Source organism: Hyperolius riggenbachi, chromosome 7 (assembly GCF_040937935.1).
Source record: "Hyperolius riggenbachi isolate aHypRig1 chromosome 7, aHypRig1.pri, whole genome shotgun sequence".
Classification (NCBI taxonomy): Eukaryota; Metazoa; Chordata; class Amphibia; order Anura; family Hyperoliidae; genus Hyperolius; species Hyperolius riggenbachi.
Window position 1 is genome coordinate 91,417,567 of NC_090652.1, and position 27,142 is coordinate 91,444,708.

General features: G+C 47.6%; 1 long non-coding RNA gene and 1 other non-coding gene across 7 annotated transcripts in view; both read left to right on the top strand.

Moving 5' to 3' along the window:
- Nucleotides 1-27,142, top strand: part of LOC137524451 (uncharacterized) — a 214,824-nt gene that overhangs the window by 184,963 nt on the left and 2,719 nt on the right. For 2 of the 6 annotated variants that reach the window (XR_011022692.1, XR_011022689.1), the window contains 3 exons: nucleotides 21,946-22,033; nucleotides 22,343-22,419; nucleotides 26,101-26,133. This is a non-coding gene — a long non-coding RNA (uncharacterized lncRNA). Of the gene's footprint in view, nucleotides 1-4,271; nucleotides 4,478-18,964; nucleotides 19,170-21,945; nucleotides 22,034-22,342; nucleotides 22,420-26,100; nucleotides 26,134-27,142 lie in introns of those variants that run through there. The other 4 variants (XR_011022693.1, XR_011022690.1, XR_011022694.1 and 1 more) reach the window with 4 other exon arrangements.
- Nucleotides 26,184-26,257, top strand: LOC137526293 (small nucleolar RNA SNORD60). The gene has a single exon (XR_011023110.1). It is a non-coding gene; the product is annotated as a small nucleolar RNA SNORD60 (small nucleolar RNA).

The following is a 27,142-nucleotide window of genomic DNA, read 5'->3' on the forward strand; positions in this document are numbered from 1 at the left end:
GTAGTTGTGCACAAATGGGAAACTTGGCTCAGAAGCACAGCTCAGTAACTTTGCAGACAGCGTGCTGGGCTAGGACAGGGCAGGCAATGTGATTGCAGTGCAATATGATCCTCCTGCACTCTGCTCTAAACAGCTGCACTTCACTTCTCCTTACAATTTCTGATGAGTGTTGGAGGTGAGAAAAGGGAAATGCTTTCCTTCACTGTGAGACGTTTGCATTCAGAGTATACAGATGAACATATAGGTGAAATATATGTAAAGCATATGATTGCAACATGTGGGTAATGTGTGCAAAAAACATTTCTGCTCTCTGCTCACCCCTCTTCCTTCACCTCCTCCCTTCTCTGTTCACTCCCTGCCCGTCTCTATCTTCTCCCCTAGTCATTTCACCCCTTCCCCCCGCCCAATGCTTCTCTAGTAAAATGATCCGAGATTCGGATCAAAGATCCGGATCTTTTCAATGCTCCGATTCGAATCATCCGAATCATTGAAAAGATCCGGACTTCCCATCTCTACTGCCCGCTGAGAGAGGGGAAGGGGGGGCGGGGTCCGTGTCGCTCCTGGCTCCACCCCCTTTGTGATGTTCACGATCCGAACACTATTCCCTAACCCAGGGGTCTGCAACCTTTAAGAATTAAAGAGCCACTTGGGCCCATTTCCGAAAAGAGAAAAAAAACTGGGAGCCGCAAAACCATTATAAAACAGATATGCCCCCAATATGCACAAATCGTTAGCAGATATGACCCCAATATGCACAAATCGTTAGCAGATATGACCCCAATATGCAGATATGACCCCAATATGCACAAATCGTTAGCAGATATGACCCCAATATGCACAAATCGTTAGCAGATATGACCCCAATATGCACAAATCGTTAGCAGATATGTCCCCAATATGCACAAATCGTTAGCAGATATGACCCCAATATGCACAAATTGTTAGCAGATATGTCCCCAATATGCATAAATCAGCAAGCAATGGGCAGCGCTCAACAGGCTGTAAGTGAAGTGAAAGCTCCAGAGATATGCCCAGCCCCTTGGGGCTAAATACTTTGCATCTGATTTGTATTCAAGGTATGTATTTAGCCCCAAGGGGCTGGGCATATCTCTGGAGCTTTCACTTCACTTGCAGCCTGTTGAGCGCTGCCCATTGCTTGCTGTCTTTTGAACAAATGTGTATACCATTTATGGCTAGCTGCACCAGGTAAGGATTATGATTTTAATTTTAGACTAGCTAGGGTTCACTGTTGGATATGTTTCACTGTTGAATATGCTTCACTGTTACATTAGTTTGAGGTTTTAACCCTTTTTCTTTTTTGGACAATTTTCATTGTTTGAACATGCTTCACTTTTTGATATGTTTCACTGCTAGATTAGTGGTTAGTTTCTCTCCTGTTGGGGCACGTCACCGCCGTAGGAGAGTCTATTAGGGATAATTTGTGCACAACTTATGCTGAAGCTAACGCCCCCTTTACTGTACCTGTTTTGAATGCAAGGTGTGTAACCTGCCCGTTAGTCGAGCTCTGCATACTTGTGCAGGTAGTCAATTCAGGTGCAGCGTCTGTTTGGAAGCGCTGCCATTTCCTTCTGCTGTACAAAACTTAAGTATACTTCAGGCTAGCTGCCTCCAGGGGTGTCAGCTTGCATTCAAATTTTAGAATTTAGATTAGTGTTAGCACATAATTTGCATCTGATTTGTATTCAAGGTATGTATTTAGCCCCAAGGGGCTGGGCATATCTCTGGAGCTTTCACTTCACTTGCAGCCTGTTGAGCGCTGCCCATTGCTTGCTGTCTTTTGAACAAATGTGTATACCATTTATGGCTAGCTGCACCAGGTAAGGATTATGATTTTAATTTTAGACTAGCTAGGGTTCACTGTTGGATATGTTTCACTGTTACATTAGTTTGAGGTTTTAACCCTTTTTTCTTTTTTGGACAATTTTCATTGTTTGAACATGCTTCACTTTTTGATATGTTTCACTGCTAGATTAGTGGTTAGTTTCTCTCCTGTTGGGGCACGTCACCGCCGTAGGAGAGTCTATTAGGGATAATTTGTGCACAACTTATGCTGAAGCTAACGCCCCCTTTACTGTACCTGTTTTGAATGCAAGGTGTGTAACCTGCCCGTTAGTCGAGCTCTGCATACTTGTGCAGGTAGTCAATTCAGGTGCAGCGTCTGTTTGGAAGCGCTGCCATTTCCTTCTGCTGTACAATATGCATAAATCGTTAGCAGATATGACCCCAATATGCAGCTATGACCCCAATATGCACAAATCCTTAGCAGATATGTCCCCAATATGCACAAATCGTTAGCAGATATGACCCCAATATGCACAAATCGTTAGCAGATATGACCCCAATATGCAGATATGACCCCAATATGCACAAATCGTTAGCAGATATGACCCCAATATGCACAAATCGTTAGCAGATATGACCCCAATATGCACAAATCGTTAGCAGATATGACCCCAATATGCACAAATCGTTAGCAGATATGTCCCCAATATGCACAAATCGTTAGCAGATATGTCCCCAATATGCACAAATCGTTAGCAGATATCACCCCAATATGCACAAATCGTTAGCAGATATGACCCCAATATGCAGCTATGACCCCAATATGCACAAATCGTTAGCAGATATGTCCCCAATATGCACAAATCGTTAGCAGATATCACCCCAATATGCACAAATCGTTAGCAGATATGACCCCAATATGCAGATATGACCCCAATATGCACAAATCGTTAGCAGATATGTCCCCAATATGCACAAATCGATAGCAGATATCACCCCAATATGCACAAATCGTTAGCAGATATGACCCCAATATGCAGATATGACCCCAAAATGCACAAATCATTAGCAGATATCACCCCAATATGCACAAATCGTTAGCAGATATGACCCCAATATGCAGATATGACCCCAAAATGCACAAATCATTAGCAGATATGTCCCCAATATGCACAAATCGTTAGCAGATATCACCCCAATATGCACAAATCGTTAGCAGATATGACCCCAATATGCAGATATGACCCCAATATGCACAAATCGTTAGCAGATATGTCCCCAATATGCACAAATCGTTAGCAGATATGTCCCCAATATGCACAAATCGTTAGCAGATATGTCCCCAATATGCATAAATCGTTAGCAGATATGACCCCAATATGCAGCTATGACCCCAATATGCACAAATCGTTAGCAGATATGTCCCCAATATGCACAAATCGTTAGCAGATATCACCCCAATATGCACAAATCGTTAGCAGATATCACCCCAATATGCAGATATGACCCCAATATGCACAAATCGTTAGCAGATATGACCCCAATATGCACAAATCGTTAGCAGATATGTCCCCAATATGCACAAATCGTTAGCAGATATGACCCCAATATGCACAAATCGTTAGCAGATATGTCCCCAATATGCACAAATCGTTAGCAGATATGTCCCCAATATGCACAAATCGTTAGCAGATATGTCCCCAATATGCATAAATCGTTAGCAGATATGACCCCAATATGCAGCTATGACCCCAATATGCACAAATCGTTAGCAGATATGTCCCCAATATGCACAAATCGTTAGCAGATATCACCCCAATATGCACAAATCGTTAGCAGATATGACCCCAATATGCAGATATGACCCCAATATGCACAAATCGTTAGCAGATATGACCCCAATATGCACAAATCGTTAGCAGATATGTCCCCAATATGCACAAATCGTTAGCAGATATGTCCCCAATATGCACAAATCGTTAGCAGATATGTCCCCAATATGCACAAATCGTTAGCAGATATGTCCTCAATATGCACAAATCGTTAGCAGATATGTCCCCAATATGCACAAATCGTTAGCAGATATGACCCCAATATGCACAAATCGTTAGCAGATATCACCCCAATATGCACAAATCGTTAGCAGATATCACCCCAATATGCACAAATCGTTAGCAGATATCACCCCAATATGCACAAATCGTTAGCAGATATGACCCCAATATGCACAAATCGTTAGCAGATATGACCCCAATATGCACAATCCTACAGCAGAAATGACCCCAATATGCACAAATCCTTAAGCAGATCTGAAAAGAAAAACCCATTTACTCACCTAGTCAGAAGAACTCCTGTCACGATCTCCTCCTGTCCCGACCTCCGGTCCCGACCTCCTTGTGGCGCGCAACTCCCTCAGCTCCTCTTCCTTCCTTCCGACGTCACGTCCTGCCTGCACTACACTGCAGGGCTACGGGAAAATGGCCGCCCGAAGCCCTGCACTGGTCCGGCGGCCTCTCTGATAGGCTGCCGGTGTAATGTCTGATTGCGCTGCCTCAAAGCTGCCCTCCATGGCAGACATGCGCAGACATTACTTCCTCATTCCACAGAGAGAAGGCAGCACACAATCAGACATAGCACAGCTCAGACTGTGCTTCTGCAGAGCTGCCCTCCAATGGTAATTAATCTGCAGCACTTCCGTGCTGTGAATGGGGTCTATTGTAATGCGCTGAAGGTGGCTGATTGTAGCAGAAGATTACTGACAGGAGGACAGGACGTTAGGGCAGACAGCAGTTAGAAGTGCTTGATTTAGAATACTGAGACTGTAATCTAATCAGCCGTCTAGCTGTTGTTCCGTTTCCACAGTAATACAGTCACTGTACTTTTTTTTTTTTTAACAGTAGAGACCCATTTTATGTGAGATAACTACCAGGAGCAAAGACACTGTTTAGTTGGGCTATATTATCATTATTTAGTATTTATAGTGCCAACATTTTACACCACGCTGTACAGTATATATTGTCTTGACACTATCTGTCCCGATGTCCTGCTGTTACCATGGAGTTTAATATGTGTCCAGTCACAGAGTAAAGTATTGTTTTCCATGCAGTCAGGGTGAATTCCAAGAGCAAATCCCCATATATATGGGATACCGGAGCCGACTCGCTTATTAGAAATGTGGGGGGCAGCAGGCATGTACAATGAGCTTTCCTGATAACCACCACTCCCCCCCCCCCCCCCCCCCCCCCCCCCGTTCCCCTCCTTTGCCTGCTAAGTTCCCCACGGCTCGCTGAAGATGGGCAGCACCGCGCCTACCCTGGCCCACCTGTGCCCATCATACAGCACGCAATTGCGGCAAGGAGTGCACTGCGCATGATGTCACCTTGAGGTCATGCGCAGAGAGTTCCCAGTTGGGTTCGAGTGCTGTCGGGTGTACGCAGCCGGTCCAGCGTAGGCGTGGTGCTGCCCGGCTCTGGCGACCCAGAAGAGGTTGCCGGTGTTAATTTATCAGGCAAAGGAGGAGAACAGGAGAGCGGTGGGCATCTGGACAGCTCATCGTACATGCCATCTTCCTCAGTTTCTCATCTTTTTTGGCTCTGGCCTCTTGCACACTATATGCGATTGCGATTTTGATGTGGTTTTACATGCAATTCCGATTTGCGATTTTTAATCGGTACTGCATGCTGCGTTTTTGTTTGGAACGGAGGCTTCGAAAAGCCTTTGGGAGTCCGAGTGCTCTTGAAGATGGGCCTCTCTACACTGCGCGAGCGGCCTCTCATGTGCACTCGTGTGTGTGTGTGCGCAGTTTGGAGCCGCCTGTCTTCGGGAGGACTCGGCTCCTGAAGACTTCTGAAGTCCCGCGCGGCAGGGGATTTGAATGAATGGAGGAGCTGCCCCCTGAACGAGAGGACCGGGAGAGGAGAGTAAAAGCTCATTAGGACTCAGAGCCTTCCCTCTCCTGGGGTAAGTATCCTGCTTTGTATTTTAGGGTGGCCACTAACCATCCAATTTTTTTCATCCAATCTTACCATTCCATGTAATAGAAGGGCCTGCCTATAGTATCTGTTCAAGTATAATCACTCAGTTTACTCTTCTACTACATAGACAAAGACAAGACAAATAACATTTATATCGCGCTTTTCTCCTGGCGGACTCAAAGCGCCACATAGATTTGGTAAGATTGGATGAAAAAGATTGGATCGTCAGTGGCCACCCTTAACTCCCGGTTCTCATTGTCTTTAAGTAGATGCCCACCTTGCCATCGCACCCACGTAGTCTAGAGTAGTGATGGGAATTCTGTCTCTTCTCAGAGAGTCGGCTCTTCTGAATCGGCTCCCATTAAAGAGCCGGCTCTTACGGCTCTCAATCGGCTCTTCATTAAATATCACTAGACACCACTCAGAATCTGCGTAAAAGCCCCGCCCCCATCTCCATGACAACTCCAGACTGCTTCTCTGACTGCGGCAATCCCTCCTGCTACTGCTCTGCTCCGCACCCATACACTCCTAAAAGCTGCAAGAGGAGGACTACATCTCCCAGCATGCCTCAGCGCCCTTTATTACATAGCAAAGCAGGGCTATGTGGGGTAGCTGAGGCACCGGCTCTCCTCAAAGTGGGAATCGGCTCTTGTCGTTCGCAGAAAAGAGCTGGCTCTTAGAGCCGGCTGGTTGGCGAACGACCCATCACTAGTCTAGAGTGTTCTGTGCAGGTGCAGTAGTTCTTCACCTGCGCAGATCATTCCAGATTATGTGACCGCAATTGTGAGTGACACGGACACGTGCTTGTGCAGGTGATGACGACCTGGCAAGATGGGCATCTGCAACGGAGGGGATCCTTTGACACTGGAGCTGTGGCGAGGGACAGATAGGCTGCCAGGGGCTAGAGGAAAGTCCCAGGCAAGTAGATCTTGTTTTTCTTTTTCTTCTCTCACCTGTACTTTTAGGATCTGCCTAAATTACCTATTCAATACATTCACTCAATTTACCCTGCAGGAGGGCACGAAAGATCCCAATTTTTTCATCCAATTTTATCAAATCTATGTAGTATAAGGGCTTGTTCCAGCGCCAGACAGAGGCAGAGGCCAAGAGAGGCTCCTGCCTCAGGGCGCAGTGTAGGAGGGGGCGAGACAGAGGCTCCAGCCTCAGGGCGCAGTGTAGGAGGGGGCGCACAACTCACTCAGCTATCATTCCCCTATTGTGTTTGACGCAGAGAGAATTAAGAAAAGGGGATACATGGCAGTGATTGCAGGCAACATGACTAGAGTTTAAGGCAGGGGTCTCAAACTCAATTTACCTGGGGGGCCGCAGGAGCCAAAGTCAGGATGAGGCTGGGCCGCATAAGGAATTTCACAATCGTGGCGCATCGCCGCCTCTGCCCGACCCTCTCACTCTTACTTCACAGAGAGGGGCGGGGAGAGGCGGCGATCCATGCAGCGATTGACGTGAGGAGGGGCAGAGCTGAAGCTGAAAGCTCTGCCCCTTCCAGGAAATGCTGGCGGATTGACCCCAGGCGATTTGGGGGCTCTGCAGCCCTCGTTCAGCAGCGGGGATGCGGCAGATTACTTGGGAGCACTGAAGAGAACTATAAGGAAGCTTTTGCCGGCGAGGGCCACAAAATATTGTATCGAGGGCCGCAAATGGCCCACGGGCCGCGAGTTTGAGACCCCTGGTTTAAGGTGTTGGGTGGTTTAGGGCCCTGAGGCGCCTTTTAGTCTAATAGCAATCAGTGTGTGACGGCTGGGGTGGGAGGGATGGAGAGGTCCACTTTGGTGTCTCAGCCTTGGGTGCCGTAGGACCTAGTCCCAGCTCTAGCTTGTTCACACTATGAGCGTTTGCAGAATTTTTCAAGCGCTGGCGATTTTAGAAATCGCACTAAAAGTTCTTATGCAATTGATTTCCTGTGAGAGTGTTTACATGTTTCAATTTTATTAAAATGTAAACTGCCTACATGTACCATTTTCTGAGTGTTACCACAAACCTCAGGCCAACAGCAGCCAATAACTTGACCACCCCCAGTATCCAACGCAAAGCCTTTGGGGCTTGAGTCCCGGCCATGGCGGTTTTCCAGCCCCCATGGTCAGGAAGAGCTAGCTTAATGACCGTAACGTGATCCAGAAAACACTGGTACTGCTGTGTGGACCCAGTGTTGGCCTAGTAGGCTTTACAGAATACTGCTGCCAGACTGCTAAGCAACCAACCCCGTCACTGCCACATAACACCAGTCCTGCACTCCCTTCACTGGCTACCTATAGAATGGAGGGTCCTATTCAAGATTGGCCTACTGACATTTAAATCCCTGAATAATCTAGGCCCTGGATACATGAAAGATAGGTTGCAGCTACGTAGCAATCCCCGCATTCTCAGATCCACAGGTTCTAATAATCTAGTCATACCCAGAGTCCACTTGGAATCTTTTGGTCCCAGAGCCTTCTGTCATGCTGCCCCTACGTTTTGGAACTCCTTACCTTAACAGATCAGGATAGCTCCATCCCTGGACGTGTTTAAATCCAGACTGAAAACCCACCTGTTCAGTTTGGCATTTGCAGAAATATAACTTTTGTTGTGTGAATACTTCATCCTACTACCAATTACTGAATCTGAGAGAGCCTAAGCTTCTTTGAGTCCTATGGGAGAAAAGCGCTATAGAAATGTTATTGTATTGTATTGTATTGTATTTATTGAATGATCATCTGAGGTGACCAAAGGTTTAGCCAAAACATACCCAGCCCATCGATCGAATTTGGTCTGTCCACAATGAAGCAACAACCTTATCCTCTTGGGTGTGTCCCTAACACACTTATATAGGTAATTGGTTCATTGTGACATGCAAGCCACTTCACCATGACAAGATAATGCTTATGAAGGGGAATTGACATCATGTACATCATGCCTTTTTTTTTGCTGCCACATTTCAGCACCACAGTCCAGAAAAATTAGGAATGTGCACATGACAGAATTTTTTTTTATTTGTAGCAGGACTCCACCTGGAGTCCTGGGCTGGACCCTGCTGGTGTTGGCAGAAAAGTAAAAAAACAGGCCTAGCTAACGCTTTCCCTTCCTCAGCAATGTGTCTCTCCCTTCCTCTCATTATAGAAGCCAAAGACAGACTGTAACATGGCCGACGCAGCAGCGTTTTTATAGGGGACGGGGGGTCCATGAGGGAGTGCAGGCTGATTGGCTGTCATAGGTACCTGCTCACTCCCACTCCAATTTAAACACCTCCCTTTCAGTCACATGTGCATGCAAGGGAAGAGAGTGATTGCTCTGACAGCTCAAGCTATGCCTCTCTGCTGAGTGCGTGCCTATTATATCTGCCGCTCTTTTCTAGTGGGTCATGGCTACTAGCTGACTGGTGATGGGTGGAAGTGAGCAGGGGCGGTGCCAGGGGGGTGCTCAAGCACCCCCTAGAATTGTCCAAGCACCCCCTGGAGTGAACTGACTTCAGGCGTCTAAGAGACGCCAAGTCAGTTCACAGCAGCAGGCAGGGCTACGGTAAGATGGCCGCCCGAAGCCCTGCTCTGCAGACTTCGAGTCTGCAGTGCAGGGCTTTGGGCGGCCATATTCCCGTAGCCCTGCTCTCAGCACGGGCAGGAAGTCTCGTGACGTCATCGGGAAGGAAGAGGATCGTGGGCGCTGCGCGCCACAAGGAGGTCGGGACAGGAGGTCGGGAAAGAAGGTCTTCTGGCTGTAGGTGAGTAAATAGTTTTTCTTTTCTTTTTCAGGTGGTGCTGAAGGGGTCAGAACTGCTGAGGAAGGATTGTGCATATTGGGGTCATTTCTGCTACCGATTGTGCATATTGGGGTCATATCTGCTACCGATTGTGCATATTGGGGTCATATCTGCTACCGATTGTGCATATTGGGGTCATATCTGCTACCGATTGTGCATATTGGGGTCATATCTGCTACCGATTGTGCATATTGGGGTCATATCTGCTACCGATTGTGCATATTGGGGTCATATCTGCTACCGATTGTGCATATTGGGGTCATATCTGCTACCGATTGTGCATATTGGGGTCATATCTGCTACCGATTGTGCATATTGGGGTCATATCTGCTACCGATTGTGCATATTGGGGTCATATCTGCTACCGATTGTGCACATTGGGGTCATATCTGCTACCGATTGTGCACATTGGGGTCATATCTGCTACCGATTGTGCATATTGGGGTCATATCTGCTACCGATTGTGCATATTGGGGTCATATCTGCTACCGATTGTGCATATTGGGGCCATATCTGCTACCGATTGTGCATATTGGGGCCATATCTGCTACCGATTGTGCATATTGGGGCCATATCTGCTACCGATTGTGCATATTGGGGTCATATCTGCTACCGATTGTGCATATTGGGGCCAGATCTACTAATGATTGTGCATATTGGGGCCAGATCTACTAATGATTGTGCATATTGGGGTTATTGAACATGCTTTTTGTTCAAATCTGCTCACATTAGGTGTATTTTCTCGAGAAAACCTGCACAATTATGTGAATTTTCTGGGGAAAGGGTCACCAAAACTTGGGCCCTCTGTGTTTGCGTTGCACTTTTAACCACTTCCCGACCGCCTAACGCACAGAGGCGGCCGGAAAGTGGAGCCCGCAAGGACCAGCTCATACCCAAAGGCGGCGGTCCTTTTAGGGGCATGGGCGGCGCGATCGCGTCATTCGTGACTCGATCGGCCGCCGGCGACTGGCTCCGCCCCCTCGCGCTGTAACCTGCCGGCCGTTCGGAAGCGCCGGCGGGTTACTAGCACCCGGATTGGCGCATACATAATGTTTACAAAGTGTATTATACAGGCTGCCTCCTGCCCTGGTGGTCCCAGTGTCCGAGGGACCCCCAGGGCAGGCTGCAGCCACCCTAGTCTGCACCCAAGCACACTGATTTCCCCCCCCCCTGCCCCCTGATCGCCCACAGCACCCCTCAGAACCCCCCAGACCACTGTTTGCACCCAATCACCCCCATAATCACCCATCAATCACTCCCTGTCACTATCTGTCAATGCTATTTCCCCCCCCCCCGCCCCCTCCTGATCACCCCCCCCCACCCCTCAGATTCTCCCCAGACCCCCCCCCCCCCCAGTGTACTGTATGCATCTATCCACCCTGATCACCTGTCAATCACCCATCAATAACCCCCTGTCACTGCCACCCATCAATCAGCCCCTAACCTGCCCCTTGCAGGCAATCTGATCACCCACCCACACCAATAGATCGCCCGCAGATCCGACGTCCGATAACCTCCCAAGTGCAGTGTTTACATCTGTTCTCTACCCTAAACACCCACTAATTACCCATCAATCACCCCCTATCACCACCTGTAACTGTTACCCATCAGATCAGACCCTAATCTGCCCCTTGCGGGCACCCAATCACCCGCCTACACGCTCAGATTGCCCTCAGACCCCCCCCCCCTTATCAATTTGCCAGTGCAATATTTACATCTGTTCTTCCCTGTAATAACCCACTGATCCCCTGTCAATCACCCATCAATCACCCCCTGTCACTGCCACCCATCAATCAGCCCCTAACTTGCCCCTTGCGGGCAATCTGATCACCCACCCACACCAATAGATCGCCTGCATATCCGACCACCTCCCAAGTGCAGTGTTTACATCTGTTCTCTACCCTAAACACCCACTAATTACCCATCAATCACCCCCTGTCACTGCTACCCATCAGATTAGACCCCTATCTGCCCCTAGGGAACTCAATCACCCGCCCACACCCTCAGAACGCCCTCAGACCCCAGCCCTGATCACCTCGGCAGTGCATTGCTTGCATCTATTCCCCCCTCTAATCACACCTTGAGACACCCATCAATCACCTTCTGTCACCCCCTAGCACACCTACCCATCAGATCAGGCCCTAATTTGCCCCGTGTGGGCTCCTGATCACTCGGCCAAACCCTGCAGTAAAGGTAACCATACATCAGATGACTAGGTGGATGATCGACCATCCAATTATATTATTATAATCGAATTGGATGAAAATCTGTGGCGACGAGTGCATGCACCACTGACAATGCGACTGGCGTATTCTCCCCTAATGTTAAATGTTCCCCCACTGCCCAGTGCAAGTGATACATTACCTCTCCGTATCCTCCCCTGCTCTGTTCTCCTGACACTTGCGACCCATGTGGTTGCCTAGTAAGGACGCGCGTGTGATGTCAGATGTCACACATGCGGGCATGTTACTAGGTAACCACGTGGAGCATGTGTGTACGGAGAATGGAGGAAGCCAGGAGCCAGCAGAGGACAAGCAGCAGGCACGGCGGAGAGGTAATGTATAACTTGCAATGGACATTTAACATTACGGGGGATATAGTATCACAAGCGAGGTGGCCAGATGCGGCGTTACAAGGCCAATTCGTGATCAATTTCAGCAATGTTACAGTGGCATTTCAGTATGAAATTGAACGATGATTGGCCTCAGTGTATGGCCAGCTGGTCAATCTCTCTCTAATCAGATTCGGTTACAGAGAGATTTGTATTTTGGTCGGCTCATCATCGCTAGATATATGGTTGCCTTAACCATGGCCAATTTGTTTGTCAAGAGGTTTGTGGGGTTTTTTTTGTTTTTTTTTTTAATTACTAATGTTTTTTTTTTTTAATAAAAACACTTCAACCATCTATGTCCGTGGTTCCAAACCTTTTTGAAGTCATTAGTAACAAGACTATGTTCTATTTAAAGCGTTGTGGAAGATGTCAGCATTAGAGAATATGTGGGATATTGTGAAGAGAAAGCTGAAAGACGCAAGACCCAACACTCTGGATGAGCTTAAGGCCGCTATCAAAGCATCCTGGGCTCCATAATACCTGAGCAGTGCCACAGGCTGATTGCCTCCATGCCACGCTGCATTGAAGCAGTCATTTCTGCAAAAGGATTCCCGACCAAGTATTGAGTGCATAACTGAACATAATTATTTGAAGTTGACTTTTTTTGTTTTAAAAACACTTTTCTTTTATTGGTCGGAATGAAATATGCTAATTTTTGGAGATAGGAATTTTGGGTTTTCATGAGCTGTATGCCAAAATCATCAATATTAAAACAATAAAAGGCTTGAACTACTTCAGTTGTGTGTAATGCATCTAAAAATATATGAAAGTCTAATGTATATCAGTACATTACAGAAATAATGAACTTTATCACAATATGCCAATTTTTAGAGAAGAAGACCTGTACAGTGAGAAACCGGCCTGAAAATAATGAAATGCTGTGCATCAAGTTTGTTATCAAATGACGTATAGGTGACTTAACGTAATCAAAATGAGGTGTGGAATACATTTTGATGCGTCTTTCAGCTCGGACCCCTGTCACCTAAAAAAAGGAAGGGAAAAACGCAATCCCTACATCCCCATACAAAAAAAAAAAATTAAGTATAGGCCATAAATTATTGTTACCTTGCGTTTGAAATATGTTGCCATGAGGGTGTATTACTGTTATTTTTGCAATAAAGGGTTTGTAATTATTAATAGATTACAACGAGGGAGAAAAACACAACATGGAAAAAAATACACCTTTATTTCTAAATACAATAATGTCATTGTACTAGTAACATACCAGGACAAATGGGCAAACAACATGTGTGAGTTTTATCTACAATAGCATTGTTTAATGAAGACATTGTCATTCGTCAATTTCACCCCTTTAAAATGCATAGAAAATAGTAAAAAAAAAAAAAAAAAAACACACCACAAAAACCCTAATTTGGCCCTAAAAAACAAAAACAAGACATAGATCATTTAGGTATGATGAGTACCATAGTTGGGCGAATGAATGAAAGCAGCGCTGCAATGTGAACAATAAAGTAAATATGTAATGTTCACTAAGGAGATGAAAAATTAAAGGAACGTGCCCAAAAGAGTAACCAAAGAAAATGGCTCCTTTAGTGTTAACTATCCACTGACCGAAACTGGTTTTAAATTAATAGGCAAATTTGCATGCAAAAACATGCATGCAATTTGACAAATGTTAACACTGCCTAAAGCACAGGTGTGGAGCTCCAGTCCTCGGGGGTGTAAGATCCACTGGCTGCTCAAGGTGGCAGAGCGCCGAGACCCACGCTGAGGCGCAAGCCTCTGGGTCTTGGCCTGTCTCTGCCATCACTGGAGGCGCATGGCACTCAGCTCCCATTGGATAAGCGGCGGACGCGCTCTCCATATGCGCTCCGCCGCTGTAAACAATGAGTTTGGTTATATGTCAGTCATATGGGCATACAGTCTGACTCATAGCAGGTGACTGTACTGAGATGATCAGCAAGAATGAGAGGTTAGGGTGAGTCCCCAGCTTGGAGAAAGTCCTGAATGTAGAGCAGGTGACATCTATAGTGTAGTTCCAGCACTGTGAGGCCACGTGATTGCTGCTGCTCTAATAAGATGTGCTTCCAGGAGACGTGTGCTTGTTTCCCCCGTAGCTTCATAAGCTGTCTGACTGTAACTTTCCTCCTGACATGACTAAGGACGCTTTCCCGTGTGACTTCTCTGAAGTTTAATAAAACTAGCTTTCTGACTGAATTTCCACACTCTGAACACAAATAAGGACGCTCTCCTTTGTGTCTCCTGTGATGTCTAAGAAATACAAATTTTTGACAACCATTTCATGTATTCAGAACATGTAAAAGGACGCTCGTCCATGATTTTTCTGATGTGTAGTAAGATTACCTTTCTGACTGAAACATTTCCCACACTCTGAACACAAATAAGGACGCTCTCCTTTGTGTCTCCTGTGATGTCTAAGAAATACAAATTTCTGACAACCATTTCATGTATTCAACACACACGACTGAAATTAACAAATCAACAGAGAGATTCCCTTCAGAGAATTATCCGTTCTAAAATTTAACTTTTAATCATCAATCTAAAATCACATATATTTTATATATTTTATATTTTTCTTCTAAGGTCTATGAGGTAGGTGTATATTGTTGATCAACATATGACCGCAAGGTCCATATAGCAGTTGGTCCCACCTAGTCCTCACTAGAGATTGCTAAGGTGCTATTTACAAAGCCCCCCACCACCAATCCAACATGTTTCAACCCCTTCTAATGGGGGCCGTCGTCAGGGACAAAAAGGTGCTAAGTGCTAAAATATAAGGTGCATAGAAACATTACATTGCAATCATTGTATAAAGAAATAAAAGTGAGAGCTGTGCTCACACGCTCTGTCAAGCTTCGGATGACTAGGTGGGACCAACTGCTATATGGACCTTGCGGTCATATGTTGATCAACAATATACACCTACCTCATAGACCTTAGAAGAAAAATATAAAATATATGTGATTTTAGATTGATGATTAAAAGTTAAATTTTAGAACGGATAATTCTCTGAAGGGGAATCTCTCTGTTGATTTTTTAACCATTTCATGTATTCAGAACATGTAAAAGGACGCTCAACCATGATTTTTCTGATGTGTAGTAAGATTACCTTTCTGGCTGAAACATTTCCCACACTCTGGACATGAATAAGGACGCTCTCCTTTGTGACTTCTCTGATGTATAATAAGACTACCTTTCTGCGTGAAACATTCCCCACACTCTGCATATGAATGTGGACGCTCTCCTGTGTGACTTCTCTGATGTATAATAAGACTACCTTTCTGCATGAAACATTTACCACACCTGCATATGAATGTGGACGCTTTCCTGTGTGAATTCTGATGTTTAATAACATTTGATTTGACACAGGAAATTTTCCACATTCGGAACATGGATAAGAACGCTTTCCTGCGTGATTTCTTAGATTTCTAACAAGATCAGATTCTGACTGAAGCATTTCCCACACTTTGCACATGAGAAAGGACACTATCCTGTGTGAATTCTGTGATGTGTACGTAGACCAGTTTTCAAACAAGAACGTTTCCCACACTCAGAAGATAAAAAGGATGTGTCTTTGAGCTAACAGGATGTGATCTATCAGAAGATTTGTCCTCATGGTGACGTCTGCTGTGTATATTTTCTGCAATGGAGTTTCCTGCTGGTAAATGTAGTGCGGCACCATTATCATCTGCGCCATAATCTGTTGGAGAAATAATAACAGAGAACAGTCATTGTCCCGTCAGCAGTCGTGTGTGTTGCTGTAGCAGTTACAAATAATAAAAACCAGATCAGACACAAACTCAATAGATAAAAATATAAAACCAAGAAAAAAAAAAGTCGCTGGCACATTAGGGGCACTGGGGTGAGAGTCGCTGGCACATTAGGGGCACTGGGGTAGCTAATGCCAGCACACTAGGGGCACTGGGGTGGCTGATGCTGGCACATACAGGGACAGTGCCAGGGACAATGATGCCAGTCACATACAGGGACAGTGCCCGGGACAATGTTGCCAGTCACATACAGGGACAGTGCCTGGGACAATGCTGCACGTCACAAACAGGGACAGTGCCCGGGACAATGCTGCCAGTCATATACAGGGACTGTGCCAGGGACAATGCTGCACGTCCACAAACAGGGACAGTGCCAGGGACAATGCTGCCAGTCACAAACAGGGACAGTGCCGGGGACAATGCTGCCAGTCACATACAGGGACAGTGCCAGGGACAATGCTGCCAGTCATATACAGGGACAGTGCCCAGGACAATGCTGTTAGTCACATACAGGGACAGTGCCAGGGACAATGCTGCCAGTCACATACAGGGACAGTGACCGGGACAATGATGCCAGTCACGTACAGGGACAGTGCCCAAACATTGCTGCCAGTCACAAACAGGGACAGTGCCAGGGACAATGCTGCCAGTCACATACAGGGACAGTGCCAGGGACAATGCTGCACGTCACAAACAGGGACAGTGCCCGGGACAATGCTGCCAGTCATATACAGGGACTGTGCCAGGGACAATGCTGCACGTCACAAACAGGGACAGTGCCAGGGACAATGCTGCCAGTCACAAACAGGGACAGTGCCGGGGACAATGCTGCCAGTCACATACAGGGACAGTGCCAGGGACAATGCTGCCAGTCATATACAGGGACAGTGCCCAGGACAATGCTGTTAGTCACATACAGGGACAGTGCCAGGGACAATGCTGCCAGTCACATACAGGGACAGTGACCGGGACAATGATGCCAGTCACGTACAGGGACAGTGCCCAAACATTGCTGCCAGTCACAAACAGGGACAGTGGCAGGGACAATGCTGCCAGTCACATACAGGGACAGTGCCAGGGACAATGCTGCCAGTCACATATAGGGACAGTCCCCCGGGACAATGCTGCCAGTCACAAACAGGGACAGTGCCAGGGACAATGCTGCCAGTCACATACAGGGACAGTGCCCAGGACAATGCTGCCAGTCACATACAGGGACAGTGCCCGGGACAATCCTGCCACTCACATACAGGGACAGTGCCCGGGACAATGCTGCCAGTCACATACAGGGACAGTGCTGCACGTCACAAACAGCGACAGTGCCCGGGACAATGCTGCCAGTCATATACAGGGCCAGTGCCAGGGACAATGCTGCACGTCACAAACAGGGACAGTGCCATGGACAATGCTGCCAGTCACATACAGGGACAGTGCCCAGGACAATGCTGCCAGTCACAAACAGGGACAGTGCCAGGGACAATGCTGCCAGTCACAAACAGGGACAGTGCCCGGGACAATGCTGCCAGTAACATACAGGGACAGTGGCAGGGACAATGCTGCCAGTCATATACAGGGACAGTGCCCAGGACAATGCTGCCAGTCACATACAGGGACAATGCTGCCAGTCACATACAGGGACAGTGCCCGGGACAATGCTGCCAGTAACATACAGGGACAGTGCCCGGGACAATATTGCCAATCACAAACTGGGACAGTGCCAGGGACAATGCTGCCAGTCACATAGAGGGACAGTGCCAGGGACAATGCTGCCAGTCACATACAGGGACAGTGCCAAGGACAATGCTGCCAGTCACATACAGGGACAGTGCCCGGGACAATGCTGCCAGTCATATACAGGGACAGTGCCAGGGACAATGCTGCCAGTCACATACAGGGACAGTGCCAGGGACAATGCTGCCAGTCACATACAGGGACAGTGCCCGGGACAATGCTGCCAGTCACATACAGGGACTGTGCCAGGTACAATGCTGCCAGTCACATACAGGGACAGTGCCCGGGACAATGCTTCCAGTCACATACAGGGACAGTGCCAGGGACAATGCTGCCAGTCACATACAGGGACAGTGCCAGGGACAATGCTGCCAGTCACATACAGGGACAGTGCCCGGGACAATGCTGCCAGTCACATACAGGGACAGTGCCCGGACAATGCTGCCAGTCACATACAGGGACAGTGCCCGGGACAATGCTGCCAGTCACATACAGGGACAGTGCCAGGGACAATGCTGCCAGTCACATACAGGGACAGTGCCCGGGACAATGCTGCCAGTCACATACAGGGACTGTGCCAGGGACAATGCTGCCAGTCACATACAGGGACAGTGCCCGGGACAATGCTGCCAGTCACATACAGGGACAGTGCCAGGGACAATGCTGCCAGTCACATACAGGGACAGTGCCCGGGACAATGCTGCCAGTCACATACAGGGACAGTGCCCGGGACAATGCTGCCAGTCACATACAGGGACAGTGCCCGGACAATGCTGCCAGTCACATACAGGGACAGTGCCAGGGGCGAGCGATTTGTTAGTGGAAAAGAGAGCTAAGACCACCACAGTGACAGTGACTGACAGGCACAACATAGTACTCACGTTATATGCTCGTGACCTCCTCCACCACACAGGAAGCATTCTGCAGCCAGCCAATACAATAGGGCAGGAAGTACAATACAGGAAGCACTATGTATCCAGGCTGTGGAGCTCTAGGGCAGCCTAAAAATACTGCATCTGCGCATGTACTAAGACATGTCACGTGATGCAGTGCAATTCTAGCCGATGTTGATACTGAGCATGCGCGGCAGCGTAATCCTTAGGGCAGCGCAATCAGACACAACACCGGCCAGCTGGCAGCACACGTCACACGCGCACATGTAACAAGCGCGCCGCAGCCACTGACACTCACTACCGGTGTAGTGTCAGAATGGGCAGCCCTGCAGCACCGGAGCCGCGACTAAGCCGCGGCCTAGGAGCCGCGGCAAAGGTGAAAAAGAGCCGCTTGCGGCTCCGGAGCCGCGGGTTGCCGACCCCTGCCCTAACCAATCCGAGAGTTGTACTATCCTAGTGGGGCGGAGAAATAGGATTCTAATAGGCGTGTGGGTGACATTGGTTGGGGTAGAGGCATGTGACTTTTCGAGCCAATAGCAAGACAGGATTTGTGTACTATAAAATATAGGTGCGGCGGGCTAGACGGTCTTTCCCATGTGCTGTTGGACGTAGGTGGCCTGTAACGAGTGGCGCCCCTGCAAGGAAGCTGGTAAGGTAACTGTTATACGCAAATTTCTATAGTCTGTTCCAATTGCATGTAAAATGCGAGGACATCGATCTTCCCGGTTGCAGATCGCGCTGCGTGCTGCATTTCTTTTGCAGTTCTTCATGTGTTCTTAGCAGCCAACAATTGGAGCGTCCATGCTATTTGTTGTATAAAAAGGACCCTATAGTACTTAAAAGTACTGGGGTTATGTTGGGAGGGGTCTGGAGCCTTTTGATGGCCGTAAATCCAGCGATTTGGTGGCTGGTTAACCATCTGATTTGATAATTATTGAATCAGATGAAAATCTGCCACTGCAAGAATTTAGTCCTGTAGCTATTGAACGTGCTGGGAAGCCTTGGGTTGTTGTGATTGATCTGGTGTGTGATGGAGCCTCTGGCCACTTCCTCCCTAGTCTTATGTCTGTGCATTAAACTACTTTACCTATCACACCGCCTGCTAGTGTCTGCCATTTGTCTACTGTACTTCAGTGTTAGTGTCCCTTGTGATTACTGGCATATATAGAATGAGTGTGATTTCACCAGCGTCCACATACTATGTTGGCAGCCATGCAGGGTGCCAATGTGGAATGACAGCAGACACTGCAGGTAAAGTATTTTAATCCCAGGCCACACATATTTGGGAGGTGGCAACTCCAAAGTCAATTCCTGGAAGGAAGGACTGGATCAACCTATTGTGATCTGCTCCCAGGATCTGGGCTGTTATCTATCAGGAGCAGATCAGATGTGTTAGAAATTATTTGCCCAACTTGATCTGACTTGAAATTGCATGGTGTGCGTAGCATTAGTTTCTTGTGGCTATTCTCTGGTTGGGCTTGTACAGAAATGGTTGCAGCATGTATGGATTTATGGAGGAAAGATTGCATCATCTGTAGAGAGGTGAACCATTGAGCAATCTGGGAACACATAATGCAAAATTTAAAGGTAGCCTTACACCAAGTGATTCTGATTTGAACGACTTTATTGAGCGAACTACTACAGTGTGGTCAAGCTGACCAATGTTGTTGTGTATCCATTGTACAGAAATTGTTTTGGAGCTGATTGAACAGTAGCAGATTCCTGTGTGATTGATATCATCCATTTAAGCTGGTGAATTAAACCTATTAGGCATTCTGGAACGCACTTGATTCTGTAAAATGAGTGATCATACATTCAAATTGCTAGATCTGTGGCCACCTTAAAGTGGATCCGAGATGAAAAACTAACTATAAAGCTGGCCATACACTAAGCCGATTCCTGCCAGATCGACAGCAGATTCGATCACTGGGATCGAATCTGCTGTCACATCGTTCACGCTACACGGCGCATTTCGATCTATCCCGTCGATCGCTCCATGCGGAAAATTAGTCGATCGCCCGCGGGTAGGGAGCGCGTCGCTAGCAGCGTTCGAGTGCCCGACGACCGACTCACTAGAGCCCGCATACATTACCTGCTCCGCCGGCGCAACTGCTCTGTCTCCGCTCTGGTCTGGTCTCTGGGTCCGGCATGCTTCACTTCTTCTAGCCCGGCAGGAAGTTAAACAGTAGAGGGCGCTCTACTGTTTAAACTTCCTGCCGGGCAGGAAGAAGTGAAGCATGCCGGAGACCAGAGCGGAGACGAAGCAGCGGTGACCGGGGGCAGTCGCGCCCGCGGAGCAGGTAATGTTTGCGGGGGGAGGGAGCAGCAGCACCACCACCACAGATTGTGAATGGTTTCAGGCTGAAATCTGTTCACAATCTGTTTGCAGTAAAGGTAGCCATACAATCCCTCTCTGATCTGATTCGATCAGAGAGGGATTTCTGTTGGTCGAATCTGATGGCAAATCGCCCAGTGTATGGCTACCTTAACAAGTAACTTGTCTATATATCTTATCTAAAGTTTACACAGCAAATCTAGCTGCAAACAGCTTTAGTAGAAAATAATTATTTCTTCCTGTGATACAATGACAGCAGCCATGTTTGTAAACATTACAGAGACAGGCTTATCTATATCTTGAGCACTTGGCCTGTGATAAAAACCTAATTCCCTCCCCCACCCCCCCCCCCCCCACCCCTCTGCCTCTGAAATCAATGGCTAGTAACACCTCCTCCTGCCCAGACTGAGCTCCCATGAGCTTGCTACTGCCAAGGCTCTCTGAAAACCTGTGGGCGTGGTTTATTTAGTTTATAGGGAATTAGAGTATTAAAAGTATTTGGGTTGAGGAATGCCCTATAAACAATAGGAAAGGAACGCAATTATGCAATTGGGCAGCACGGTGGCGTAGTGGTTAGCTCTCGCCTTTCAGCGCTGGGTCCCTGGTTCGAATCCCAGCCAGGGCACTATCTGCAAAGAGTCTGTATGTTCTCTCCGTGTCTGCGTGGGTTTCCTCCGGGCACTCCGGTTTCCTCCTACATTCCAAAAACATACGGATAAGTTAATTGGCTCCCCCTAAGAAAAAAAAAATTGGCCCTAGACTACAGTACTTACACTACATAATATAGACATATGGCAATGGTAGGGATTAGATTGTGAGCTCCTTTGAGGGACAGTTAGTGACAAGATATATATACACTGTACAGCGCTGCGTAATATGTTGGCGCTATATAAATACTTAATAATAAGTAAAAGTTCATCTCGGATCAACTTTAAATCCTAAACTGGTTACAACTGAATTTTCAAACCAAGACACTAGTGATTTGAAGAGGCGCGTCTAATTGCTTTTGTGGCCACAATAGTTGTTATACGTTAGTCAGTAAAGTTTGATGGTCTGATTTGAAGTTGCCTTATTCATCCACTGCTTGCTTTCCAGGTTGGGTAGACCTCGTAGGCTGAAGACATGTGGCAATCTCTGACAGGCTCCCGCTTCCTCATGGCTAACATGGCACCTCCTTGATCAGGTGAGCTCTTGTTTTCCCGGGTTTATAACTTGGCACTAGGGATGGTCAACAAGCTACGAAGTTGATAGAGATGTGATAACTGTATACAAATTAGTCATTTTCCAAGTTGTATACATTTGTGTACAATTTACATAAACTGAGTTATTAGAATCGTATGGCTCCCTACTTGGCGCCCATTAAGTACCCAGAATTCTGACACCTCATATGAAACTTCTTGATTTGAATCTTTTTGGGCTGAGGCAATTGTCAAGTAATAGCATTCATCTCAGAGATGGTGTGGGCTGTCTGACTAATTGTAGTCTATTACAGGAACGAACAATGAATATCTTGGTCTGAACGTCATACAGATGATCTCTGCAATGCTCTTTTGAGCAATATGAACTGTGGTAAGTTTAAAACAATGGCCTATTGGCAAGCTTAATGTAAAAATCTAAAATGGGGTTATGACATAATCGTGGGGGTTGTAAATGTGTCCATATGCTACTTTAACATTGTGGCCCAATCACCTTCCGTGCCCAGTGGCAGTCTCACCACTCTGCTGTCGCAACGCCTGATGTTTGTCGTCACCTTGACCACTTGAAGGCCAGGTTCATGCCAGTAGACAGGCGAGCCTGAGGGGGTTGTGGTGGCTCTAGGATGATTTCCAATAGTTGTGCTGAAATTTGCAAGGTGTATGGCCAGGCAACAGATTGCTCTCTGATCAATTCCACGGCCCTGTATCTGCCCACACATTGACCAGTGTATGGCTCTATTCCATACAGAAGGATGCACTCCACAGGCTTGAACAAACATTCACTTTACTACATGTCAATACACTACGTTACGGGCTCCGTCCTTCATCAAACGCCTGATAAAAGAGCGGAGCCCATAGCATGTAGTGTATTGACATGCAGTCAAGTGAACGTTTGTTCAAGCCTGTGGAGTGCATCCTTCTGTATTGAATAGGATATCACTGTGGAGCAAGGGTGGTGTGCCTGCTTGAGGGTGCACAGGCCAATGCTCTCCTAAAGGAAGCCATACACTGGTTGATTTGCCAACAGATCCCTATCTGATCAGAGAGGGATCGTTTGGCTGCCTTTACTGCAAACAATTGTGAATCTATTTCAGCATGAAACCAATCACAATCTGTGAAGCTGCCATCCCCCTCTTCCCCCGCATACATTACCTGCTCCGGCCAGCGCGTGTCCCCTGGTCTCCACTGTCTTCTCCGCGCTTGGCTCCTCCAGCTTCACTGAACTTCTTGCCGGGACAGGAAGTTCAGTGAAGTTGGAGGAGCCGAGCGCGGAGAAGACTGTGGAGACCAGGGGACACGCGCCGGCCAGAGCAGGTAATGTATTGCCGCTAGATCAGTGATCGAATCTGCTGTATATCGGCAGGAAAATCGTTAGGTGTATGGGCCTCTTAACCACTTGAGGACCCAGCCTTTAACCCCCCCTTAAGGACCAGCACTGATTACGAAGATCTGTGCTGGGTGGGCTCTACAGCCCCCAGCACAGATCAAACACTAGGCAGAGCGCCCAGATCGCCCCCTTTTTTCCCCACTAGGGGGATGATGTGCTGGGGGGACTGATCGCTCCTGCCTGCGTGTGGCTGGCAGGGGGGGGGGGGGGGCACCTCAAAGCCCCCTCCACCGCAGGATTCTCCCTCCCTTCCCCGGAGATCGGAGGCTGCACAGGAATGGATCTGTCCTGTGCAGCCTCTAACAGGCTCCTGCCTGTCATGTGACAGCGATCCCCGGCCGCTGATTGGCCAGGGATAGCTGATCTGGTACAACGCTGCTACTGTTAGCAGCGTTGTACAAATGTAAACAAAGCGGGTTATTTCCACTTGTGTTTACATTTAGCCTGCGAGCCGCGATCGGCAGCCCGCACGACCTCCAGGTCGGCCTGTACTGCGCGAGCGGTGCTGTCAATCCCCGCCACGTGGGCCTGAGCGGATGGCGCCATAGTTCTGCGTCTGCGCAGTCCACTCCAGGCCCATGTGGCGGTGATTTACAGCGCCGCAGGCTGACCTTAAGGTCGCTCTTGACGCCATCGGCAGGGGACGGACCTGCAGTGAGCTGCTGCGAGGGTCATGCTGGGAGCTTGGGGCTGGAGGAAGCCCCCGTAAGTACCACTTTTATATTTTTTGCCCTGATGACTCTAAGTTAAGATTGAGTACAATCTAGAGGGATCAGCCAAGTCCTATTCAGTGTATGGCTCTACCAGCTGTCAATACAATACACTGGCTTTGCTTATCTCCACATGGTGCTATTTCTGGGTCGGCCGTGGCAGCCGTGGTGTAAAGATACAGCCCAAATAGATTAGAAGTCCATGCTGTAGGGATTTGGGTGAGTGCTGCGGAAAAATAAAGCATGCTGTCCAGAATCTCACCGCAATTAAATTAGCAATCCATAGGAAGAATAGGCAGTTTCCCCACCGGACTCGCCTGTGGAGGAACGCAGCAGATTCTGTACCCTGACGTGTTGATGCACTCTGGAGGAGTGGGTCAGTATGGTTATTGTAGTTGACAATCCTCAGATGTTGGTAACCAGAGGCGCAGAGGTGGTGTTTTTTTTTTTGTTTTTTGTTTTTTTGCCATCCTCAGATGAATATTTCATCAGCAGTACCTGATTTCAACTGGAGCTCTAGTGCAAGATCATACTTGCCTAAGAAGCCTCTGCATATTGATGTGGACTCTCCAATGCATACCGCTAAGGGCTCGTCTGTAACCTGATATCTGATTGCTGCTGCACTTGTTCAAGCATGAGCATGGCTGTACTTGCGCCACCTTGCTCATGCCAGTAGAGGACTGCCGCACTGAATAGCTTGATGGTCTGGAGGACAGTGATGGAAGCCTCATTCGGATCCAGAGGCTTCCCTGACCTTAAAGGGAACCTAAACTCAGAGGGATGTGGAGGTTTCCTTTTAAACAATACCAGTTGCCTGGCAGTCCTGCTGATCTCTATGGCTGCAGTAGTGGCTGAATCACACACCCGAAAACAAGCATGCAGCTAATCCAGTCTCACTTCAGTCAGAGCACCTGATCTGCATGCTTCTTCAGGAGCTGTGGCTAAAAGTATTAAACACAGGATCAGCAGGAGAGTCTGACAACTGGTATTTTAAATGGAGAAATCCATATCCTTCTCAGTTTAGGTTCCCTTTAAAGGATAACTGTAGTGAGGAGAATATGGATTCTGCCATATCAAGTTGAAATCAGGTACTGGTTGAACTCCATGGATGTATGTGTTCAGGGTGCACGCAGAGCGATCAGATCGCCCCCCTTTTTTCCCCCCTATGGGGATGATGTGCTGGGGGGGTCTGATCGCTCCTGCGTGCAGGCATGCAACATGCCCCCACCTCAAAGCCCCCCTCCGCGGCGACATTCTCCCCCTCCTACCTTCTCCCCCCCCCCCCCCCCCCGCTGATTGGCCGGGGATCGCCGATCTGCCTTACGGCGCTGCTGCGCAGCAGCGCCGTACAATGTAAACAAAGCGGATTATTTTGCGCTTGTGTTTACATTTGGCCTGCGAGCCGCCGTCGGCGGCCCGCAGGCTATTCACTGAGCCCCCCGCCGTGAATTGACAGGAAGCAGCCGCTCGCACGAGCGGCTGCTTCCTGATTAATCAGCCTGCAGCTGGCGACGCAGTACTGCGTCGCTGGTCCTGCAGCTGCCACTTTGCCGACGCACGGTATAAGCGTGCGGTCGGCAAGTGGTTAAGGAGCCTGCCATCTTTAAGTATTGTGTTTCTGAGCTTAGGTTTTCTGTAAGCTGCAGCCTGGGTACAACAGTTATGCTTAAAATACATCAGCACTGTTAATGTATAACTGGTATGCTGGTTAGCATACTTCACACTAGATGTGGGAACGCGTATACTCAAAGCCTAGATACTACTTGTGAGTGTCTTACCTTGGTTTAGATGTTCACTATAGAGGGAACTTGTCGTAGACCATCTTTCACAAAGGGGTTAATGCTGTAGTAATGGGAAACTGCTTCATACTACTATAATGGGAACTTCTATCATTCACCGTTGTACTTGTTACTAGATGAAGGTGAGGGTTCTTTCTTACAGTGTTTCTATTTTATAGATGGAACGGTCAGTGGAGTTTTTTACCGAATAGGTGAGTAAGATGATGCATTCTGTGTGATAGTTTAGCTGATCTGTGAATAGAGCCACTGATGATACCTTAATTTTCTGACACCTCATCTGAGCACCAAGTTGCTGATATGCTGTATCTGAGGCTCTTGTGACCTGTATTTACTATATAACCTGGGTCATATCAGGTCTTAGTTGGGATTGCTGACACAGAACTTTTATATTGCACTTTTCTCTGGGTGGCCTCAAATCCCTTCAGGGCTGCAGCTAGTTAAAGGGAACCAGAGACGAAGCACCCTTGTGTATTTTACCATATATATCAGAAAGAACATTAGAGATAACACTTACCATGCTCTGTTTCATCCTCCCTGCTAAAAGGGTCATCAGCTGTGATAAGGATCCCGGACTGAGCATTCAGTCTGGCTTTGCAGGGAATTATAGCTGAGTCATTATAGCAGAGCCACAAGGGGGCAGGCTTGGGCTTGAAAAGACACCAGAGAAGACAGACTCAGCTATAATCTTTCTGTAGCAAAGCTAGACTGAGCAGCCTGAGTGCTTAGTCAGGGATTCTTATCAGAGGTGATAACAGTCAGATTAAACAGAGGACAATGAAACAAAGAGCAGATTAGGTGTTTACTGTCATGTTCCCACTGATTTATAAGGTAAAATACAAGAGGGTGCTTCATCTCTGGTTCTCTTTAAGGGCCCTTTTCCATGGACTGAGTAGTGAAATGCCGCTCAGACTCACAATTGCTTACTGCTGCCTGGTAACTGCTTGCGGAGCACACAGCTCAACAGTCCATGGAAAAGAGGCCTAAGGCATACTCCACAGGCGACCAGGATATTTAGGTGGCCTTGCCCATACTGTTTACATACAGACTTGAGCTGGGACTAATTTTTAATGGGCCAAAAAATGAGTGATGGATGTAAAACTGAAAAAATGCACCTTTATGTTAATAAAATATTGTCACCATACATTATACTAGGGATAGAATTTTAATGTGGCAATAACCAGGACAAGTGGCCAAATGTGG